At 40.1% G+C, this 25,828-nt stretch overlaps 1 protein-coding gene across 4 annotated transcripts in view; it reads left to right on the top strand.

Annotated features, from left to right (window-relative positions):
* The window catches only part of fnbp1l (formin binding protein 1-like), a 53,015-nt gene that overhangs the window by 948 nt on the left and 26,239 nt on the right, over positions 1-25,828 (top strand). The window lies entirely within an intron of this gene.

Raw genomic sequence — 25,828 nt, 5'->3', positions numbered from 1 at the left:
ATGACGGTATAGGTTGGGGGGGGGGGGGGGGGGAATATATATAGATATAATTCATTTTATTTTAGAGGGATGTTTTTTTTTAGATCAGGCCAGATCGACAAAAATCGAGATTTCACAAATGTAACAATGCTCATTGTCATTTAAGCAAGTGAATAAGTTAACTGAACGTCCTTTATGGAACTGATATAGAACTGCACTACTTACGTTTTAATTTATTAGTATTATTTGAGTTACTACTTCTATTCATCCCTCATGGGAAAATTCAACTTAGCCTGTGTTGTATATTTGTGTTGCACACCACACAGAACCAGGTCACACACATGCAGGCATGCTAGGAGAAATGTCAGCGTGAAAGGAGTGCGTAAACAGTGCTGCACCTCTTGAGCTGTGGGGGTGGGTCTTGCTCAAGGGCACCTTGACAGTAGTCAGGAAGCAGACTAGCATCTCTCCAACATCTAGCTGCCGTTTTCATTTGTCTGTCGAACCAAATTAGAAAGACCCCTCAGTTTGCTGTGGTGCATTTGTACACCAGTGCAAACTCCAGAAAAATAAATTAAAGTTCAATACTTCTCATTGTAAAGGCTCTTGTATTGTGAGTGTGTACCTCACAGATGTCGAATTCAAGGCCTGCCATATCATTTTATGGTGCCCATGAAAGCAAATCACATGAATCGACAATGTTTTTTTAAAAATTGATTTATTTATTTTTTTGCTAAAGTACCAAAATTGCAAATTGTCTTCACTTTTAATAACATTAGAATATTGCAAGTAGAGACATTTTTACTGGCTTGTGATCAATCAATTTGTTGTGTATATATAACAACACGAGATGATCATGTATGTATATCGGAATCAGAATCATCTTTATTTGCCGAGTATGTCCAAAAAACACACAAGGAATTTGTCTCCGGTAGTTGGAGCCGTTCTAGTACGACAACAGACAGTCAATTTACAGAGAACACTTTTGAGACATAAAGACATTGACAAAAACAGTCACTGAGCAATAAAGGGTTAATAGTTATCTGGTAATGCCGGTACATTTTTTTTTTTTTGACAATGGGACCACAGTCATAGTGGCCCACCGAGGGAAACCATAATCACGATGTGGCTCGTGACAAAAATGAGTTTAAAACCCCCGGTATACCTCATGAAGTGTCCTGAGAGTGTACAGTCCTTCAATTCGTCAAATTAGGCAATTGTTGTCTCTTTGTGTATAAAATATTTACCCCGCCCCACACGCACACACACAATATGGAATAACCCAGCAGCATCGTCTTGTATACGTGGGTGAGTAAGACTTGGGATAAATTCACATCGGAGATGAACTCAATGGTAATTAACTGCAGTTTAAAATGGGCTAGTTTTTACCTTGCTTGTCCCCCAATGTAACGTGAAAATGCCAGTGAAGGCAGCAAGGTAACACTTTGCTTATGATTGTAAAGTGACGTACACAAGGGCACAGATGTTATTGGCCTGAATCACTTCAACTGACCACAGCTCTTGGATGAAAAGTGCAATATGGGAATAAGGATGAGTGATCTGAGTCATTTTGAATTTCCAGATGGACAGACAGAGTTGGATTTAAGAGAGAAGGATGCATTTAATTTTTATCTTCTGATGTTAAATGGCTCATCGGAAACTTACTTTTAAACCACAGTTTTTCAAAGACCCTTTTGAACTGTTGACCAAGACACTGAATCCTTATTTTTAATGAATACTTATTGTTATATTAATGTGTTTGTTGGTGTTGTTGTGTGTTTGCTGTAACCGAGTGAACCATTCAGGATGCATACTAGACACAGATTTTTTTTTATAAGCTTATAGCAGACATTTGCCTGAAAGTATTGTGGTTGACATGTCCACCAGCTCCCTAAGAAGTCCACGGACAACTAGCAGACAAACCGTCAGATTTAAGGAAACTTAAAGACACCATTTTTTGTGCTCCAGTCGGAATACAAAATTTAACGAGATTAAACAGTTAACAAAGTAAATCCTAGAGATTAAGATATTATACAGTAATGGCAAACATAATTTTAAACATCTGTCATATCAAAGAAACAAACAAAGCACAATGATCTTTCGAGTGGAGACGGAGACTGACTGACCGTCATAATCCTCTGATGAGATTGTGTGGGCTGTCAACACTAAACCTGATTGGCTGTCTGATGTCCGATTACTGATAATCATTTGTAAAATAGGATGCGAGGCAGTTCATTGGCTGTGTTCTGGCAGACCGCCGTGTGTTTTGGGACAGATTCAAATAGTAAATTACCAACATGAGAGATGTGAAAGAAGTATTAGAAATTTAATAATTTTAGGGAGCAGAATAATTATTTTTTCCGTTTTCTTCTGTGTTTAGCACAATATTGTGTATGTCTGCGTCATATTGTGAGCCCTTTGGTCATCTTAAATACTGTACTAACCAATGAAACAAGTCATTCTTTTATCTTTTTATCACTTGGTGTTTTCGGCCACGCTTGCACTTTGCAAAGTAGCCCTGGTTTCTTCAATGTGACTGTGCTTTTTCTAGCGTCTCTTGACTGTATTAAAGAAGACATTACAAAGCGACAGAGGAACATCCTATTACCGACCTAGTGTAGAAAGTGCTGTGTGCTTGTGTGTGTGTGCGTGTGCGAGCTCGCACTAGTGCTTGGATGCTTCCATACTGTGCTTTGGTCTGTCTGACTGAGGTTAGCCGAAGACCAGCAGGGCAGCCAAGTCTGGCTTAGGGATGAGACTGGCAGGTGGTCTTCTCTGGTGTCTGGTGAGACTTAAAAGACAAGTATAAGTGGATAGAGGGTGGTGAAGTGGCGGAAAGACTCCTGTCTTTTAATGGCTGGCTACACTTTTGATTTTAGTTTAACGTCTGTCAGCTGTTTTGTCGAAAACAGTCTGATGGAATCTCAGACATGCTGTGAAGCAATGGAACATGTTTTCATCCTCTTATTTCAAATGGGAGACTGTACGCAGGGTGTGGAAAACATTGGATACCCGAAAAACTTAAATATTTCAGGACGCCACAGGTCCCTTATTTTTTACCATGCATAAAAAAACAAATGGGACATTCACCAACAACAGTTTTGTTTGTTTATTTTACTTGGTTTGACTATTAGCGAGACTGAAAATTAGGTTTAAATATAATTAAATTTCTTGATCATTAAGAATTTATGGTAGTGTCAAATAGAATTTTAATTTATTATGTATTGAAGCAATTGATGCAAGACTGAGTGCACTTACTGCACTACATGTATATGTTTAGGTGGTTGGCTTGGACACGACAATCAGTTGTACACTGACATATTAGGCTGTCAACAAAAAATGTCTATATGTTAAAATTGGGGTGTATTTATTGATCATGTCAGTTTTCTCACTAGAATTTAAGCATTCATATGCAAAATGAAGAACCATATTACCTTTTGGTTATGTTCACCATAGCCACAGACATTCTGGGTTAAAATGCTACAGTTTGCCACCACTGAAAGCAGTTAAGAAAAAATATCTTAATACAAAAATGTCTGAGTAAAAAGAATGTTTAATTTCCCCAAACTAATTAATTGTAGTGCATTTCTTTTTGTACAAACCCCTAGTAAACCCCTGTGACAAAAGGCTCCATTGATGTGAATGTGTGAAAGGTTATAAGAAGGCCATGTTGGTTTGTGTCAGGGTGGTAGTCTTTCATAATTAGACTGTGTTAAAACATAGTCCTTGTGACAGGGAGGAAGATGATGATGATGTAGAGGGAGGAAGATGGTGTGATGGGGAAGCGGAAACCACCATTAAAATAGGAAAGAAGGGTTATGATAAGGTTCATTTACCAACTACACTTTAAGATGCATTAGTCTTTTAAAAATGTACTCTATGTTCTATTTTCTGTCTTTCTGAATAGCTGGATTATAGTTTAATGCTCTGCAACGTTGCAAATCCATTCTGTCCCTCATTTATTGATTGACAAGGCATTTCAGAAAAACAGCTCTTGTTTCCATCCATCCGTCCATTTTCTGTACAGCTTATCCTCACTAGGGTTGCGGGCGTGCCGGAGCCCATCCCAGCTTCGGGCAAGAGGCGGGGTATATCCTGAGCTGCTCGCCAGCCAATCGGAGGACACATAGAAACAAACAGCCATTCGCACTCACATTCACACTTACGGGCAATTTAGAGTCAACCTAGCACGCATATTTTTGGGATGTGGGAGGAAACCGGAGTAGCCGGAGAAAGCCCACGCAGGCATGGAGAGAACATGCAAACTCCACACAGGCGGGACTGGGATTAGAACCTCGGTCCTCAAAACTGTCTGGCAAGTGTGCTAAACAGTTTTCCACCGTGCCGCCCAGCTCTTGTTTATTTTTAAAATTCCTTCATACATCATCGACAAAACATTGCACGAATATTGTATGGCAATATTTAACAATGAATTACTTCAAGTCATATCCAGGCTGTATACAGGAGAATATGCCAAATCAGGTTTTCACAATATTATTTTAGGTTTTGTTAAACAAAAAAAATGTAAACCAATGTCCAAAAATTAAGATGACATCAAAAGATAACCCTAATAAAATATTTTAAACCGAATAGACAAGTTTGTCACTACAGCACACACTGCCATACAAATTTGGCTAGAACATTGCAGAAACAAATGTAGTTGATGGCGTTCTTTAAGTCTTACCAACGTTTACTTGTTTTTGTCATATAGTACGTGTTTGCTAAATAACTTGGCGAGGGTTTTCTGAATGTGTTCTGCAGATTTTCTCGTCTTTTCTTTAGCGGAAGTCGTGGATGGATGGCTGGATGGATACTTTATCTCATGAGGGAAATAAATTTTAGTAGCTTCATAAAGTTTTGAAACATTTCCACATGACTAGATGTTTCTTATGAAGTGTGAAATACAAAAAAGATCAAGCTTACACTCAGGCAGGCACACACGCACACACACACGTAATTTTGAAACGATATGTGACGTCATGACCGTGAAATCTTTTTTTTTTAGATTTTTTAGCAGCTGATATTGGTAATACAGTACAGGGTCCAAATAAGTAAAGCAGTGGGTGATCGGTGATGGGATAGTGAAATTCAGTATTTACTTACAAACAGCTGCAACAGTAGGGCTATGCTAGCTAGCTCCTCCATTAGCCTCATCAGCAGTCAGGATGACTTTGACATCGCACAGTTTTCTTTGTAAATGTTATCCCAAATGAATAAATCATCCAGAGAATATCCAAACGAAATAGCACGGTCCATTCTCTTCATTTCACTTTTAAACTGGCCACGTTTGGGAAGCAAACATGTACATTGAGTGGCCTGTGTCATGTGTTGGCCAGCAACAAACTATAGGCTATATGTGTTCCATTGAGGTCCATTGTTTCAATTCACCCACTTGCTAAGATGTTAAACTCCTGAAAAGGTTGCTTGGCCCACTAGTTTGAAAGCAAGACTTTATTTTGCTTCCGACTGAGTCATGCGACGGAATCACGTCTGCTGATTCGGCGAATGTTGAGATTGTAGGGGTGAAAGCTGCAGCTCGCTCCTAGTGTGAACTGAACGGGTGATAACAATGGGTAAATTAAATGCCAGTATTTTGAGGGGAATAGCCCGTCAGCCACATACAGTATTGAAAAAAAGAACTATTACCTAACTTAGCTAAAAAAAATTAAGAACTACAAACTGAAGCACCTAATTGAAAGTCCTTTGTAACTATAGCATTGTAATTCAATTCCAGACGAAACGTCACGCAAACTACTATCCCCCTGCTTACGCCTCTCCTTCCTCTTGTCCTTCCTGTGCTCACATCTGTATCCTTCCAGCTGTTTGGCAGCCAATCATATTTTGCTCATAAACACTTTTCAAACAACTGCAGTGAGAAAGAGGTTTCAACATGTATCTTCTGACCTTTTCTGATCACTGTTGGTGTTTTTGATGAAACAGATTATGTCGCACTTGGATTAAAACTTTACCTCAGAGTCGTACCTGGACTGTTTTTTCCAATTATGAGATAAAGCAACTGTTGGAAGTGGTATAAAATGAATATAGTTTCCTTTAAGATCCCCAACTTGTGGTATAGTATGTATTAGATTCTCAGTTTGACGTTACTCATATGAGCCACAGTGGCTATTCTCTATACTGAATCCTTTCTTCCTTTATCGGCAGTGTTTAATAATTTCTTTCCAGGAAGTGAAACCTGACTCACTGGAGACAGGAACACTTCCAGACCTCTCACAGTCATGACTTGGCTGCATGCAGAGCTTCAGTCAGACCTGAAGCTGTGTTCAGTGGGTTGACTTCCACCAGTCACTTTTCTGCTCAACGGTTTAATAGTCACTTATTTCATCAGCCAATGAGTCAAAATGTCAGCTTTGAGACACGGAAAATTGGAAAATATTGTGACTTTTTCTGGTATTCACAGTTGTGCAGAGTAGTTATTATACTGTTCTTTAAACTTTACTGGCTGCTGTCAGTTTTAGTCCAATTTTCAAACATGGATACAGACAAACATTTTGGTGCTAAATGTGTGTGAAAGGTAGGCCTTGTTGTATGATTTTAACAGCTAAAACAAACCTTGTTGTTGTTTATGGTTTGCTAAAGCAGTAAGTGTGTTTATTTTTTTTTTTTTTTATGCATGCGCTCCATGTTGTCCATCTGACATCCGTTGCATGTTGTATAGCAAACACACCAGCTGCCTGGTTAACCTGCCTCACTCTAGAGGACTCAAACTATCTGCTTTGTAGAGACATACTGTACATACATACATACAGTTTACAGACTAGTGACAAAGAATCAAGTTCGTTCACCTCTGATTGTCACTTCAGTACATTTTTACTGACAATAATTTCCTTAGTTGTCAATGTTTCAGTGCAGAGACCAAAAAAAAAAAGCATCTTTTGTTTGTGTGTGCTTGTGTGTAACACACACCAGGTTTGTATTTGTCATTTGGCTGTAAATTATTGGCCCTTGTCTATCATATTCTGTAGAACATTTGGTAATAGCACCCCAAAAAGTGTTCATCTCTTTCTTTGTCCTACTCAGTCTCTCAACTAAATTTACTATTTTGTAGCTGTAGGTTTTGTTGTCTTCTTTTCATCTTGGCCAACTTTGGTACAATTTGTCTTATCTCACATAGCTCTCCAGCAGTGTTATGAAGATAATATTTCAGGAACTCCTTTGATTCTCTATCCAATAGGGATATAACCTTGTTTACCAGTAATCCAATGATGAATAAAGTACACACTTAGGGTATTGTGACGTTGTTGTTTGCATTATAGTGACTGGTGGTGTAGTGGTACATTTGCCTGACTTTGGTGCGGGCAACGTGGGTCAGTTCCCCCTTGGTGACGTTGTGAATGTGAGTGCAAATGGTTGTCCGTGTGTATTTGTGCCCTGCGACTGACTGGCGACCTGTTCAGGGTATAGTCCGCCTTTTGCCCGAAGTCAGCTGGGATAGGCTCCAGCACCCCGTGACCCTGAACAGGATAAGTGGTATGGAGAATGGATGGATGGATGTTTGCGGTATGGCTTTGGTCACCTCAACACAGTTTTTGACAGTAATATTTATTCCTAGCTAAAGAACGTTTTCTACTGAGGCAGAGGTCGTCTTGAAAATGTTCGTTAATTAGATAGCTAAATAGATCGATCGATCGATAGAGATACTTTATTCATCCCAATAAATAAAAATTACTGCTCAATCCCATGTTGTTGACACAGTTTTCATTGTTCGGCACACTAGTTTCCTAAAAAATTAAAAGAAATTTAAAAAAATTCAGCTTTGTGGTATTCAATGACAATTGTGTTCGGTGCATCGCATTTATTACACAATATACTATTGAGAACTAATTAGCCATCCATCCATCCATCCATTGTCTTCCGCTTATCCGAGGTCAGGTCGCGGGGGCAGCAGCCTCAGCAGGGAAGCGCAGACTTCCCTCTCCACAGCCACTTCCTCTAGCTCTTCTGAGGGGATCCCGAGGCGTTCCCAGGCAAGCCGAGAGACATAGTCTCTCCAGCGTATCCTGGGTCGTCCCCGGGGTCTCCTCCCGGTGGGACGTGCCCAGAACACCTCACCAGGGTGAGGTAGGAGGCATCCTAAACAGATAGCCGAGCGACCTCATCTGGCTCCTCTCAATGCGGAGGAGCAGCGGCTCTACTCTGAGCCCCTCCCGGATGACCGAGCTTCTCACCCTATCTCTAAGGGAGAGCCCGGACACCCTGCGGAGGAAACTCATTTCGGCCGCTTGTATCCGCGACCTTGTACTTTCGGTCACGACCCACAGCTTGTGACCATAGGTGAGGGTAGGAACGTAGATCGACCGGTAAATTGAGAGCTTCGCCTTTCGGCTTAGCTCCTTCTTCCCCACAACGGATCGATACAAAGTCTGCAGCACTAAAGATGCTGCACCGATCCGCCTGTTGATCTCCCGTTCCATTCTTCCCTCACTTGTGAACAAGACCCCAAGATACTTCAACTCCTCCACTTGGGGCAGGATCTCATCCCCGACCCGGAGAAGGCACTCGCCCCTTTTCCAACTAAGGACCATGGTCTCAGATTTAGAGGCGCTTATTCTCATCCCAGCCGCTTCACACTCTGCTGCAAACCGCTGCAGTGAGAATTGGAGATCACGGCCTGATGAAGCCAACAGAACCACATCATCTGCAAAAAGCAGAGATGCAATACTGAGGCCACCAAACCGGACCCCCTCTACGCCTCGGGTGCGCCTTGAAATAGTGTCCATAAAAGTTATGAACAGAATCAGTGACAAAGGGCAGCCTTGGCTGAGTCCAATCCTCACTGGAAACGAGTCCGACTTACTGCCGGCAATGCGGACCAAACCCTTGACTCCAGTCGGACAGGGACCGAACAGCCCGTATCAGGTAGTTCGGTACCCCATACTCCCGAAGCTCCCCCCACAGGACTCCACGAGGGACACGGTCTAATGTCTTCTCCAAGTCCACAAAACACATGTAGACTTGTTGGGCGAACTCCCATGCACCCTCGAGGACCCTGCCGAGGGTGTAGAGCTGGTCCATCCAGCCATCCATTTTCTGTACTGCATATCCGCACTAGGGTCGCGGGCGTGCTGGAGCCTATCGCAGCTATCTTCGGGCGAGAGGCAGGGTACACCCTGAAGTAGTCGACAGCCAATCACAGGGGAGATAGAAACAAACAACTATTCGCAGTCACATTAGCACCTACGGGGAATTTAGAGTCTTAAATCAACCTACCTCGCATGTTTTTGGGATGTGTTGAGTAAACCAGAGTACCCAGAGAAAACCCACGCAGGCACAGGGAGAACATGGAAACTCCACACTGGCAGGGCTGGAATTATGAACCCCGGTCCTCAGAACTGTGAGGCAGATGTGCTAACCAGTTGTCCACCCTAATATATATATATATATATTTATATTTAAAATAATAATAATTCATGCAGTCCCCTGATGAGTCCCCACGTCTAGCAACCAATTTTGCGAAGAACAGCAACTTCAAATTCATTCATCTTTCTCTCTTCTAACTTGCTGTAATTGTCTCAATGGCTTTCGTTTCTTTTTCACTTCTTGTTTTGATCTAAAGTCAGTGTTGTGTACACACAACAATACCATGTCATGATGTGACCTTATCAGCTTGTAGAATCGATTATTGGTGTATATTTCTGCTGTTGTGGTAAAGTGTGTGTGAGTGTGTGTGTGTGTGTGTGTGCTTGCGCATGTGTATGTGTGACAGTAACACTGGCTTTTTGAAGGAATTTGCAGCAATTCGCATACGCGTACCATAAATAACACTACAGGGAAATAATGTATGCATACATAAGACAAGTTTAACTAGGACAGCCCCTCCCCTCTTGTCCCCCTTCCATTTCTTTTCTGTCTTTGAGACAAGTTCTGCTGTATATGAGAAAACAATGTTGCAGAAGACATTTCCCAGGGTCTCTATTTGGCAAGTGGAGTCTCAAGGCCTAATAAAACTGTTCCATGTTGCCTTTAAGTCTGTGCTGCTCATTCACACACTAACTAGCCGCCAGCATAGAGGTCTTCTTGTCACCCTGGTAACTTGTCCATGAATTACACATTGTACCTCCAAGTCTTTGCTTTCGTGTAGTCTCCCTATAAACATCCATAATCCTGAAGCTGCCAGGCATTGTGTCATTTATTACTCCCTCGAGGAGTCAGGACAGGGGTCACCAACCTTTTTGAAACTGGGAGCTACTTCTTGGGTACTGATTATTGCAAAGGTCTACCAGTTTAATACACACATTTGAAATAACACATTTGCTAAATATATTAAAAATAAAGATAGTTGTTAATGTAAAGACACTGATCATTTTAAATTGAATGATTTCTCACAACAATTATAAACACTGATTTACAAGGTGGGAAAAAAGAAATATCAATATGGAACACTTTATTTCAATAAATCTCTGCATAACAAGGGCGTTTGTTTTTTGGCCCATAATCAGCATCTCTTTTGTTTGGATTAAGTTTGAGGAAGTTATGTGACATCCATCTTGTGATGACATGCAAACAGGATTCAAGGTGAGTAATTTGTAAGTGGTCATTGGAAATGGGAGGTACAGTATAGAGCGAAGAGTTGAGGGCCAGTAATCAGAAATAGAGCTTCTATGAGAGACACGTGTTCTGTTGATAGGTAGGAGGTGAACCAGGAGAGTGTAGAATCTTTAATACGGAGAAGGGTTGATAGACGATATAACAGAATGGGGTGGTCAATTGTGTCGAATGCTGCACTAAGATCCAGTGGAACAAGGAGAGAAGAGCTAATGAGGAGGTTGTTTAGTGGTTTGGTGAGGGCATTTTCGGTGTCCTCAAGCCGGATTGAAAAGTTTCAAAAAGATTGTTAGAGTTGAAAGTCAGTCAGTTGTTCGAAAGATATTTTTTTCCAGGGTTGGAAATTGGTCTGTGGTTCTCAAGGACATCAGGGTCGAGGTTTTGTTTCTTGAGCAGAGGTTTAATTAAGGCAGATTTGATAGATGATGCCATTGCAGCAGTTTTATCAGAACCAAACAGTGGGAGGAAAAAGTATGTGAACCCTGTGGAATTTCTTACATTTCTACACAAATTGGTCATCAAATGTAGTCTGATCATCACCTAAATCACAAAAATAAACAGTCTGCTTAAACTAATACCACACAAACAATTGTGTTTTCATATTTTTATCGCGCGTAACATGTAAACATCCACAGACAGGGTGGAAAAAGTAAGTAAACCCTTGGATTTAATACCTGGTTGAGCCTCCTTTGGCAGCATTAACCTCAACTAAACGTTTCCTGGAGTTGCAGATCAGACGTACACAATGATCAGGATGAATTTTGGACCATTTCTTCTGACAAAACTATTGCAGTTCAGAAAAAAAATAAATTCTTGGGATGTCTGGTGTGAATAGGTCTCTTGAGGTCATGCCATGGCATCTCAAATGGGCTGAGGTCAAGACTTTGACTGAACCACCCCAGAACAGGTATTTTCTTCTTCTGAAGCTATTCAGTTGTTTATTTGCTTCTGTGTTTTGGACCATTGTCCTGTTGCAGCACCATCCTCTTTTGAGCTACAACAGTTGGACGGATGGCCTCAAGTCCTTCTACAAAATATCTTGAAAAACTTGTGAATTAAATTTTACATTGATGATAACAAGCTATCCAGGCCCTGAATAATTACATTATTTACATTTGGGATAAGGTTATGATGTTGGTATGCTGTGCCATTTTTTTTCTCCACTCATGCCGTTGTGTGTTCCTCCCAAACAATTCAACTTTGGTTTCATCTGTCCACAGAATATTATGCCAGGAGTGCTGTGGAACTTCCAAGTGCTCTTTAGCAATCTTCAAACAAGTAGCAATGTTTTTTTTCCGACAGCAACGGCTTCCTCTTATGTGTTCTCCTATTAATCATATTCTTGTTTGATGTTTGATGTATGGTGGATTTGTTTCACAGGGATGTTAGCATTAGGGATGTCCCGATCCAACTTTTTCACTTCCGATCCAATTCCAATATTGGAGCCATGAGTTTTGGCTTATACCGATATTGGTCCGATCCGATATCAGCAATAATTATTACATACATTATTTATTTTGTAGGATGGAATGTTAGACAAGGCTTGATCAAGTGATATTACTCAAAAAGAGAACGTAATCAGCAACAGTAGGTATGAGAAAAACTGAGCCATTTGTTATTAACCAATGAGTTACATAAAGTAACTTTAAAAATAAGAATGTACTACAATTGAGTAAAATTAATCATAAAATTATATTAGAAAATCCTGAAAAATAACTCCAATAAAACCAATAACAAAAAAATATGTATTTAAATTTCAACATAACCAATGCTTAAGTTAAACATAAGCATATTCTACATTTGAATAGACTAAATTAAAAAAATAAAATAAAAATAGTGAAAAATACCCTCAATAAATAATGAATACAAATTGTGCTTTCAAAGTGCAAAATAACAATTCAGGTTCAATTGAGTTATTTTTCTCTGTCAGTACATGGTGGGAACATCATTTGCTTTCATGTGCTGCAATCTTTGAACTTCTTCACGCAACTGGGGTTTAGTTTAATTGACAATTTTGTGGCAGATTGTAATCATTTAGTGAGGCTCAAGGTGCTTAGCTGTCTCTGTGTGCCTTGCATGGGATTGCTGTTCCTGGTGTGCTCGTCTTGACCTCTGAGGGCCAGTGTGGTGCAAGCAATAAGATACACACTTGCAGTAAGAAAGAAAGCAGACGAAATCACAATCGAATATTGTTATTATAACTTGTTTTTCGCAGTTAAAAGAAGATGTGCCAGAAAGTATTGTATGCATTTATACAGCGTTTGTGAACCAATAGTCATTATTTTGACAGATATAAGTGTTACAAGTTCAATGCTAATTTTCGGAAGCTTGTCAGTGGTGTTTTTCATTCATTGTGTGTTAGGGTTGAGCTAGCGAATTTTGTGAACAATAACAAAGAAAGAAACCAAGTCTGTGATGTATTTGAACATTGCATAGGTGCACCGTATTTTCACGACCATAAGGCGCACCGTATTAAAAGGCGCAGCCCCAGTTACGGGGTCTATTTCTGTATTTAACACATACATAAGGTGCACCGTATGATTGGGCGCAGGCATGGTAAAACATACGCTAGCTTAAAACATACGGTAGCATGCATGCACGCTAAAACAATGTTTTTAAAAAGGCAGTGGGAGCAAGACTGAGTTTGGTTGTACTTTATTGAAGTATTTAACGATGTACTGACATTATTTTTTTCACATTGTTAATCTTCATCCACAAATCCATCAAAGTCCTCATCTTCTGTATCTGAAATGAACAGCTGGGCAAGTTCTCAATCAAACACGCCAGGTTCCCTCTCGTACCCGTTGGAGCCGTCTCGTTGCTGTGCGGCTCCTCAGAAATGATGCCGGCTTTTCCGAAAGCTCGAACAACAGTGCAACCAGACACGTACTCATGTTTTGATCATTCCTCATCCACAAATCCATCAAAGTCCTCATCTTGTGTATCCGAAATGAACAACTGGGCAAGTTCTGCAACAAACACGCCGGGTTCCCTCTCGTCATTGTCAGAGTCAGTTTCGTTGCCGGGGGGGCTGTTCAGCAATGATGCCGGCTTTCGCGAAAGCTCGGACAACAGTCAAAGCAGATACCTTAGCCCAGGCATCCACAATCCATTCACAAATTGTGGCGTGACTCGCCCGGCGCTGCCTCCTAGTCTTAGTAAAGCTGTGTCATCCATGGCTCCCACGGCGCTCACTTCACTTTGTACGCTCTGTTTACACGGATTTCCAGCGGTTCGTCAAGCCTCCCGGAATGATGGCAAGCTTCCTCACTTGCTGCACATGGCAGAGTTATTGCACTCAGTCGACTGGTGACTTGAGACGCTTCTCCCGGCTGTTCTTTGCTCATTAATCCATTGGTCGAGTTGGTCTTCCAACTCGGGCCACCTCGCCTTGTTTCCACGTTTAGTTTTTCTTTTTTTTGCGCGGAAAATTAGCTTCGTCTTCTTGACTTGGCAAAGCTCGTTTTCCTGCTTCTTCCACTTGCGAACCATAGACTCTTTGATCTTGAATTCTCTCGTGGCTGCTCGATTCCCATGTTCCTCCGCGTAACTGATAGCTAGCAGTTTAAACTGTGCTTCGTAAGCGTGTCTCTTGTAGTTGCCATTGTCGGGGGTCCTTAGCCAAACCGATGTTGTTTTGCACAATGCACACCCCGGCACGATATACCTACTGGGGGCGTGGCTTTAGCGTCGTCCTTCACTCACCCTTCCCCCTTTATGTCCGCATGCTGTCCTCAGCCACGTCCGCTTTTCCTCTGTATAAGCAGCGTGTCGGCAGGAAATACTCCCAGTCAGTCAAGCGGTCAAAAAAAAAGTACAAAAATAAATAAAAAGTCAAGTGGAGCGCCCATCACACAACAACATTTATAGCTGTTGGAACTTGGTGCACACACAAGGTGCGCTGCATTATAAGGCGCCCCGTCCATTTTGGAGAAAATTTAAGACTTTTAAGTGCGCCTTATGGTCGTGAAAATACGGTAATTCATTTGCTATGTGAGTTTAGTTTTACAGTGAACTTCAACGAGTGTGTCAATAAATGACTCTAAGCAAGCAACATTCACTCTTTCTTCTTGCTACTATGTTAACACCCTAGCACACTGTTGCTGTGATCACGTGGGCTAACCCTAACCCTCTGCATGCTGTCAGGGAGCTGCTGGATATAAGTGCTCTAGCAGATCATGGAATTGACTGCTTGAATAAGAGTGGTAAAATCGGAGATTTTAGATTCAGTCCGATCCGATACTCGTTTTTTTGCTGAGATCGGACCGATTTCCAATCTCAAAGATCGGATCGGGACACCCCGAGTTAGCATGTGCCGATGATTTCTCTTTTAAGTCTTCAGCTGACACTCCAGGGATCTTATTTACCCCATCGGACACTCTGTGCTGTGTTCTTTCATCTTTACAGGATGGCCAATGCTTGAAAGAGTGCTGAACTTTATGCATTTATAGACAATTTGTCTAACCGTGGACTGATGAACATCAAGAGTTTTAGAGATACTTTTGTAACCTTTTCCTGCTTTATACAAGTTTATATATAAAGTCCTCACCTCAGCCCGATTGAGATGCTGTTGTATGACCTCAAGAGAGTTATTAACACCAGAAATCCCAGCAAGCTTGCTGAATTGCAGCAGTTTTGGAAAGAGGATTGGTCCAAAATTCATCCTGATCATTGTTTACCTCTGATCTGCAACTACAGGAAATGTTTGGTTGAGGTTATTGCTGCTAAAGAAGGTTCAACCAGTTACTTTTACTTACTTTTTCCTCCCTGTCCTGTGATTGTTTGTTATTTTCAATAAAATTATGAAAACATATTTTTTTGCGTGGTGTTACTTTAAGTAGACTCTGTTTATGCTTGTGATTTAGATAAAGATCAGGCTACATTTATGCAAAAACGTAAGACTTTCCAAAGGGTTCGAATATTTTTTCTTCCCACTGTACATCAAACCTTCAGGTAGTGACACATGACAGGAAAAAAAAAATCATAGACTATGCTCAGCAAAGACTTTGTCTTTCCACCAAATTCTGGAACTTAAGGCTTTCCAGTACATGTAAGGCAATGGTGTTGGGAATGTTCCATGACTAATGCTGAATAAGATGCTGAGAACAGGATTATGGAATTTCTCCAGTGAACATAAAATATTTTAGAACAAGCAATACTACGTAAATTGCTTGAATTAAAATTCTAATTTAGTTCATTTAATTTAAAGCCTATTTTGTAGTAGGCTTTACACGATCAGGATTTTTGGGGCCGATCACCGATCAGGAAGTTTAAAAAAAACGATAACCAATCACAGATCCAATCACAAGATGGAGCAATGTGTCTGTTTAAATGACTTGTTGATTTACTGTATAAACTTGTGTACTGTATACTGAGTATTTTCAAAAGTATTCTCTATTCAGGTCATGTATTCTAATCAGTCAGGTCAAACCAACATTACATGACAGAAATATTGGGTGCTAACTTAATATAATTAAATTACTTTATTGTAATTAAATTACTTCACACACACCGAAACCTTCGAGCATGATTCAATATTTAGCAAGACTTGAACATGTAGACAAATGTGGCCAAAATCCCACAGCACACTACGTTTTGGGCAAACGGGGCTACCTTGGCTGCTGCGAACAGTGTTAGCGTTTTCACTGTTTTTCTCCAAGTCACTGTCCTGTGTGAGGTCAAAGTTCACCGGGGAGCCAGCTTCGGAAATACTGTAACATCAGAGGCATAACAGAGCAGGATCCCCACCAGCTGCTCCCCGAGTGTGAAGTTCAACAACTCAATGTCACTGTCAGTCCCTTTGTGGTGAAAGCAACTGTCATGCTGGCCTCACTATACACCCGATTTAATTAACTTAATGGGGCAACACGCAACTCCTGTGTGAATGTGCACGTCATAGTTCATATGTCAATGGGCCACTTCAATGAGTTCTGTCTGAAAGGGACAGCGAATAAAAGCTGTCTCTAACTGTTATGCCTCTGATGTGCCAATGTACCAGGAATATAGTGTGAAAGTGACCAGGGTTAAGCTGAAGGAGATGCATCCCATGCAGGTCACTCGAGAGCGATATTTCTGGCAAACTAAATGTCTACAGTACAGTGTATCACATTGGAATTGACCACGGTCCATATTTAGAGATGTGAAAATAAATAAATAAATAAATAAATAAATACCGTCAACCTGATTTGTCATATGGCATCGTCTCCAGCTGTCAACACGATCAATCGCATCAGTCATTTTGGCTATTTTGAGGAAAATGTGTCATGATCAACACATCACAAACTGTGTGATGTTTAGAGGGAGTTGTACCAGTGGTTTGATTTATCAGTGAGAGGTTTGTGTGTGTGTTCCTACTTTGGAATGCACATATGGTGGGATGACACAGGTCTGCGGATTTTGCAACAGACAGTAATGATTACATCCTGTTTCAATTAAGACACACATTCACAAGGAATGTTGTGGTTAATGTTGAGGACAACCACTAAAAACAAAGACTAAAAACAAACGTATTTTAGTCTTAAATCTTTAAAAAAGAGATGGCTTCGAGAAAATTCCCGTTCACCATCCAGAGTCTCAGGAGGGGGGAAGCAGTGCACCATCAACACTGTGCATTGCGGGGATAGGGCACTGCTGACCTTTTGCTCTTTGGACGTCTCCATTTAGCAAAACTTTCTCTCCTCTGTCCTGTGTGTGAGAGTACTGGCCTTCATTTACTAACCGTGAGCGTGCATAGATTTGTGCTTAAATCGTGTGTACGCACATTCATTCATCTTTTGGACTACTTATCCTCACTAGGGTCGCGGGCGTGCTGGAGCCTGTTCCAGCTGACTCTGGGTGAGAGGCGGGGTACACCCTGAATTGGTATATTGGGATGTGGGAGGAAACCGGAGTACCTGGAGAAAACTCACGCAGGCAGGGAGAACATGCAAACTCCACACAGGTGAACCCTGCTCCTCAAAACTGTGAGGCAGATGTGCTAACCAGTTGTCCACTGTGCCGCCTGTGTACGCACGTTTGACGCACAAATCTGTGATTTATCAATATGTTCGTACTTTTTGTTTGTACTCTGCGAACAAATTTAGAATATCCTCAGACCATGCATATGCAGAAATACTGTAATGCAGGATCGTCTATCAAAACACATTAAACACACATCTTTTACCCAAGTTGCACAATGTATGGGAACTACAGTTAAAAATAATAATAACTTTGGCGATAACTCAAAACAGGAATTTGCTAATGGGTTGACTTAAATAATGAAAAGGAGATTTCTCATCACTTTTACCGTCGTTCCGTTCAAGCGTAGTAGGATATTGCATTCATGTGTGGCATATTAAAGTAATAAAAATATTCCTACAAACGTGGGCCATTGATCGTAAATAACATCCATCAATGTAGACACACAGAAACGTAATGTATTAAAAATTAATAATTTTATGTTTTAATGTTGCAAAGATTTGCATATGCAAATGAAAGTGAATGTAAAATTTGTCATTGACATCATAAGAATTTGACCATAGGAGAGTTACAATTCTAAAAAATATTTTTATGTGCAGTTAGAAATTGATAAAAAGCTTACTTTTTCAAATGTGACAAACGCATTTATGTTGAGCACTGTAGTTAGCTGTGATTTTTACTTTCACTGTCTTTTCATTGTTGCCTTCTGCAGTGCTTTTACTGTAAAGTTTTATGAGAGTTGCATTCAGGAACTGGGGTGACTATAAGCTATATTCATCAAGGTAGCACCTTATCTGTCCGTTTCTGAGCCTTTCTTGAGACAAACAAGTCTATCAGGTTGTCGATGTAAACCATGACGGTAGCATAACAACAGTCGTATCAGGTTGCTATAAAACCTGAAAAGCTAGCATGACGCATGATGACCAGCTTAGTGTGTTCTCTTTTCCAGGTAGTCAATGGAGCTTTTGGGACAGAAGTGGACATGTTATTGTTTGTGAAAAAGGCACACAAATATTGAAAGTCTTTCATGTGTTTCATGCATGATTAACTCACACAAAGTTGTCGGGTATGGGGACTGTTGCCTCATTGGATGCACATGTTGTAGGCGAATCTCGGTCTGAATCAATTTGGTCCCAGTTCATACTTACATACAGTGGCTTTAAGTAATATATAATCCACTGGTCGGCCAGCTGTTTTTCATGAATGTCTGAATTTGTGGGTTGACTTGCGGAAGGTGTTGTACAAAAGGTGTTTTAAGTTGTTCATTTTCTTTTCAGTTGAAGTCTACATTTTATAAAGAAAACATTTTTTCAGCCCTTGCTGATGGAAGGAGGTTTTCACTCAAAATTTCACGATACATGGCCCCATTCATTCTTTCCTTTACACTGATCAGTCGTCCTGGTCCCTTTGCAGAAAAACAGCATCAAAGCATGATGTTTCCACCCCTATGCTTCACAGTTGGTATGGTGTTCTTTGGATACAACTCAGCATTCTTTCTCCTCCAAACACGACAAGTTGAGTTTTTACCCAAAAGTTATATTTTGGTTTCATCTGACCATATGACATTCTCCCAGTCCTCTTCTGGATCATCCGAATGCTCTTTAGCAAACTTCAGACGGGCCTGGACATGTACTGGCTTAAGCAGGGGCACACATCTGGCACTGCAGGATTTGAGTCCCTGGCGGCGTAGTGTGTTACTGATGGTAACCTTTGTTACTTTGCTCCCAGCTCTCTGGTCGAAAACCAACATTGAATGCCCGTGACCTTCGATCCCTCAGTCGGCACTGCATCAAAAACCGACATCAATCTGTGAAGGATATCACCACAGGAACCGCTCAGGAACACTTCAGAAAACCAATGTCAGTAAATACAATTCAGCGCTACATCCTTAAGTGCAACTTGAAACTCTACTATGCAAAGTAAAAGCCATTTATCAACAACACCCAGAAACGCCGCTGGCTTCTCTGTGCCCGAGCTCATCTAAGATGGACTGATGCAAAGTGGAAAAGTGTTCTGTGGTCCGACGAGTCCACATTTCAAATTGTTTTTGGAAATTGTGGATGTCGTGTCTTCAGGGCCAAAGAGGAAAAGAACCATCCGGACTGTTATGGATGCAAAGTTCAAAAGCCATCATCTGTGATGGTATGGGGCTGTGTTAGTGCCAATGGCATGGGTAACTTACACATCTGTGAAGGCACCATTAATGCTGAAAGATGCATACAGGTTTTGGAGAAACATGTGCTGAGATCCAAGCAACGTCTTTTTCATGGCCGCCCCTGTTTATTGCAGCAAGACAATGCCAAACCACATTCTGCACGTGTTACAACAGCGTGGCTTCGTAGTAAAAGAGTGCGGGTACTAGACTGGCCTGCCTGCAGTCCACCTGTCTCCCATTGAAAATGTGTGGCGCATTATGAAGCGTAAAATACGACAACGGAGACCCCGGACTGTTGAACAGCTGAAGCTGTACATCAAGCAAGAATGGGAAAGAATTCCACCTCCAAAGCTTCAACAATTTGTGTCCTCAGTTCCCAAATGTTCATTGAATGTTGTTAAAAGAAAAGGTAACACAGTGGCAAACATGACCCTGTCCCAGCTTTTGTGTTTAATGTGTTGCAGCCATACAATTCTAAGTTAATGATTATTTTCTAAAAACAATCAAGTTTATCAGTTTGTACATTAAATATCTTGTCATTGTAGTGTATTCAATTAAATATAGGTTGAACATGTTTTGCAAATCATTTTATTCTGTTTTTATTTGTTTATCACAACGTCCCAACTTCATTGGAATGGGGGTTGTACATTAATGAGGGGAAAAAAATGAACGTAATGATTTTAGCAAATGGCTGCAATATAACAAAGAGTGAAAGATTTAAGGGGGTCTGAATACTTTCCGTACTCACTGTGTATATTAGGCTTTACACGATCATGATTTTTGGAACCGATAAGCGATCCGATCACAAGATGGAGGAATGCGCCTATTTAAATGACCTGTTCATTTACTGTATATACTTGTGTACTTAATTTGTTCAAAAAAATATATTTACAATAAATAATGCATCTTTGTTCCTCTATTTATGCCAGTGAGGCACAGTGACAGACAGAACAAATGAATGGTCTTCTATTAGATGGCAGGAAGTAAATACAGTAATTAATGTATCCACTTTTTGTGACACTTTTTTTTTGCTGGTGTGCCGTGAAATTTTTCAATTGTAAAATATGTTCCTTGGCTCCATAAAGGTTGGAAATCACTGCTCTAGTCAGATCGTGTATTCTAATCAGTCAGGTCAAACCAACATTACATGACAGAACTAATGGGTGCTAACTTACTGTCATTAAATTACTTTATTTTTAATTAAATTACTTCACCTACACCGAAACTTGAGAGCATGATTCGACAGAACAGCGGCATGTTTATGTACAACCGTTCGTGCTACCACTAGCTTGCTCGGCTACATAACGTTTTTGTTGCCTGCTTGCGAGCCACATCGTATTAAAACGACGTGAACATACCTCAAGCAAGCCTTAAACAAACGTCCTCTCCTGTCCTGAGCACCGGTGACCACCAACACACGTTTTTTCCCCATTTTGTTCTTACAAACACACGGCGTGATCCATTATGGTTGTCGTCGCCATGGTAACGAGTGTATCCGGGCGCGTTTGAGTTGACAAGATAAAGCCCAATGATTGTGAAAAATGGGATGCGGTGGTATCGGAATACAAGATTTTATTGCAGTAGTCTGACATTGTGCAATCGTGAAAGAGCATTTGTCTTGTAGTCTGATCCGGCCATTACGTGTTGTCTGTCTCAGATGTGTTGTCTGTTCCACACCGCCGACATGTTTTTTTTTTTTAATAACTTTTTGGCCGTCAGATATTTACAGGACTACGTCATAAGACATGCGACAAGGCTAAAAATAAACTAGCTTTGGATTCAAATATACTGTGCACGATGGCGACGCGGAGTAAATGTCTTTTGTGGAGAATTATGACATTAAAGCCGATCAGCATAAAATGCTAATTATCGGCCAATACCGATAAGGCCGATAAAAAAAGTTGTGTGTGTGTGTGTGTGTGTGTGTGTGTGTGTGTGTATATATATATATATATATATATATATATATATATATATATATATATATATATATATATATATATATAGTTTATTCCTTTGTGCAACTTAACGGTAGGTTAATTGAAAACTCTAAATTGTCGGTAGGTATGAATGTGAGTGTAAATCGTTGTTTTTTTTATATGTCCCCTGCGATTGGCTGGCAACCAGTTCAGGGTCTACCCTGGCTCCTGCCCGCAGTTAGATGGGATAGGCGCCCTAGTGAGGATAAGCGGTGTAGAAAATGGATGGATGGATGAACTTGTGGGTTTACAGTATGAGTCCCATGGCAGTATGAAGTGAAGTGGGACACTGACACTGTCTTATTAATGATGGACATGAGACTTAACAGTTGCATATAGATCCTTATTTGTTTCACAAAACATTTACACAACTTTAAAACTGTATAATTGTGGACAAAAGAGTTAACGGAGTTAGGTTACGTGTGGGGGGAGCTTTGGTTCGCATCCGTAATAAGTCTTTTCGAGGTGTATTCTTAAACACAGAAGATCCTGATGACTGTACGTAGGTTTTCCCAACATGGAGTGGCGTTTCCAAGCGAAAATACACACAAATACAAACAAAAACAGCACTGATTGTGCTGTGACGAGGTGCTACTGCACGCCGGGGGAAGCAGCGTCACTCGTGTGGGGAAGGATCGAGACTGTCTCAAATGTCGATGGCTCTGATACCAGAAGATCAATTCACAAAATTAAATACTTTTGAAACTTAAGTCATTTAAGGGACTGTATTTTCAGTATCGTATCAGAAAGGAAATCAGTGGTATGGATCGTTAGAAGACACACAAAAGACACAATTTCCGCACAACAAAAGCCAAAATCTGTTTGCGGTGAGCTAGCACAAATAAATGTATATGTGGGAAACACTGACATTTTCTCCCAGGAAGGTAATGGATTACAATTACAGAAATTTTGTAATTAAATTACATAATCTCATTACATCTAATTAGTTACTCTCTAAACTGTCCACAAATAAGTTGGTACAAAGGTCAGAAAAGAAACCACATTTGTATGTGCAACAGATTGCCACAGTTCTTTTTTAAAAAGTATTTTTATTTTTTATTTTTTTGTAAAAATTTAATTTACTGTGGTCTTAGTTGAAGTGATTTTGTTTGGCATGGGCAGTATTTGAATTTACACATTCCTATTTTGTAATTTTGTCTATTTCATGCTCTGATTTAAAAAAAAAAAAATAAAGCAGAATTCACTCAAGTCTGAATGCTGTCATCCAAATCTGTGTTGCTCACCAAGCAAGTGTAGTGTGACCACTAGAAGCCCCCAGACTGCAAAAAGGAAATACTGTAATAGAGTAACTAAACACGAGAATAGTGTCGTATTTGTAATCAGTTTGGTTCGGTGAAATCCAACATCTGTACTATCAAGATTACATAGGTGCAGACAAACAAAGAGAGGTTAAAAAAAATAAAAAAAAAACCTGAAGCCTCAGTGGATGAAGCGTGAGCCGGTGAAGCAGTCCATTGTTAGAAGCTAGCAACGGCTAGCTAGCAGGCTCAAGCCAGGTCCCAGCCAGTGAGTGCACCGAGAGTTTCTACCTTTGGCTGCTGTGTGAGAGCCTCACTGGCGAGAGTGTCACCAAGGCTTTCTGGTCTGTTGACCTGTAAATACCCTTCCATTCCTTGCATATTACCATGCACTCTTGCACTGTCTGACCACACAGCATTGCTTACGTTCACCATGGATACAGATAGCCCAAAATGGCCGCCACATCCTACAAAGCTTTCCCAAACTGCAATGCGAAAGCTGCCATGCATTGTGTAAACTGGTGGCTTTTTTGGGCTAGCTGTATCCATGGTGAACAAAAACAGTACTGTATGCGAGAAGGATAAGATGTTGCACAGTGATTTGCAAACAAACAAACCGTGTTATTTATTCAAAATAAAGTGTTTTGTCTTCAGTTATTTATATATTGTACAGTATTAATTTTTAACCAGACACCGATAAAAGTAAAGTCAATTTAACTTTATCAATAATAATTCATAATATATAATAAGGCTGAGCGATAGTTTGTTTGAGCATCGTTATCGCGATGTACATATGCGCATTAGTCACATTGCAGGGTCTGCTGAAATGTTAGTTCTGTAAAATACAGTGGATCAACTGTAATATTAAAGTTTTCCGCCTGTTTTGTAATATAAGTATAGATAATTTATTTTGTTAATATCGTCAGCCAGACATGCAAGGAATGCAAAGTTATCAATGTCCTTTCACTATTCTTCCTGTCATACTGTTTAACGTTTTTGTTTGCACATTAAGGACAAAGTCGTGTTTTTGTTTTTCCTAACTTTTTATTTGTTTTTATTTTTATTTTTTGTGGAGATTGTAGGGCAAAAGCTGCAGCTGGCTACTCAACAATTGGGAAATGAACTGAACTTTGAACTAGTTTGTGAACTTTCCCAACACTGATCCTGTATTAGTTCACATCGCAATATATATCGCAGGGTTAAAAAAATCACAATGGCATTTTTTTCAAATATCATGCAACCCTTTTTTTTTATTATTATTTAAACCAGTTTTTTCCCACTACAGGTCTTGCGTGTTGAATTAAACAGGATTGTCTTGATATTGTTGAGAGCATAAACACACAGCTATTGCTGAACTAAGAGGTTGATTCACTCACTCAAACATAGTGCTCTCATTCTCCCTGCTCACTCACTTAATGGACAGCTCACCCACAGAAATGAATAACAAACAGTTGATTAGTAATTTTAATACAAATGTGCATCTTTATTACATATTTGTTCAATTGTGTTAAAATTATTATATATTTTCACACTATATCTTCACTACGACAAAATAAAAAGTACATCTGCCGTTTGAAATGTATTCATCCCAATTGTATACAGTACATGCATCGCAAAATTAACAAAATATTAGAATAATTTTAAAGCCCTAAGCAAAAAATAATCAAGGTATGGTTGTCTCTAGCCTTGTTTTAAAATCCATCCATTTTCCATGCCGCTTATTCTCACTTGTGTTGCGGGGGTGCTGGAGGCTATCCCAGCTGACTCTGGGCGAAAGGCAGGGTCCAGTCGCAGGGCACGTATAAACAAACAACTGTTTGCACCCACCTTCACACCTTTGGGCAATTTAGAGTTTTCAATTAAGCCAATGCTCCTATAATGCTTCAACCCCTGACACACAAAACACACAACAGGGGCTGGGTGGCAAATGTCGACTTGTCTGAAATACTGACATCACTGTTAAGACCTTCAGGCTCTGTCATAGTGTGTGTGTGTGAGTGCATGTGTGTGCGCATGTGCGTGCTGTTTTTGATTGTGTATATGTTTATCATGGCTATCGCTGGTCCTCAGAAACAACCAGAACATAGGCGCTTTCGCAAGAATGGAATGGAAGAAGACAAGCTCTGTCTGTGCGTCTGCCCTGGAATGCAACAGTGCGTAATTATTCTTTTGTCCCACCAGCATATTCTGTGGCAATTAACGTTGCCTCGTCCCATGGAATGTACGCAGGATGTCTGGTACGCTAATCTGCTTGGTTTATGGCTACATACAGTAGCTGTTTGATTGGTTGTAAAGTAGGCTGTGGTTCTGAAGTGGAACATTCACATGGGATACTGTATCATCAGCTTACCTAATGCTAATGGTAGGTGAAATTTATGCTCACACTCGGAGATATAAGTATATAAAATTACAGTTGTGGCTTTATGTAGTTTTTAATAGCAAGTATAATTAATTTGAGATACTACTGGAGAATAAGACAGCCACTTGGATTATACTTGTATAATTGTTTGACTATGTAACTGTAACTAATTAGATTTCTGCTTTTTAAATGTTGGGGGTATTTTAATGTTGCATGTTTTTTTCAAGCCAGGGTTTCAATTAGGGATGTTTGGTACCACTTTTTTTCAGACCGATACCAGTACGAGTACTCAACTCGAGTCTTCACCGATACCAAGTACCGATACTTCTAGTACTTTTGATACATAAAATTTTAAATAACACAATTACAGATAATTTTTAAATGTTTTTTCTGATAAATGGAAGAACAGTTACTCGGCAATAAAGAGTTAAAGTCCGAAATAAAATCCAAACAACGCTCTCAGAGTTAAGGATTAATTTGTAATAAATTAACAAAAGTGCAAAATTAAACTAGCAACTCTCTGAGTATTCATATTTGTTTAAAATAAAGTACCAAATAAAATGGGTTCAGCTGTTAA

The sequence above is a fragment of the Phyllopteryx taeniolatus genome, chromosome 7 (assembly GCF_024500385.1).
Source record: "Phyllopteryx taeniolatus isolate TA_2022b chromosome 7, UOR_Ptae_1.2, whole genome shotgun sequence".
Lineage (NCBI taxonomy): Eukaryota > Metazoa > Chordata > Actinopteri > Syngnathiformes > Syngnathidae > Phyllopteryx > Phyllopteryx taeniolatus.
Note: the sequence above shows the minus strand (reverse complement) of the source record. Positions and strands in the feature narration are given on the sequence as shown.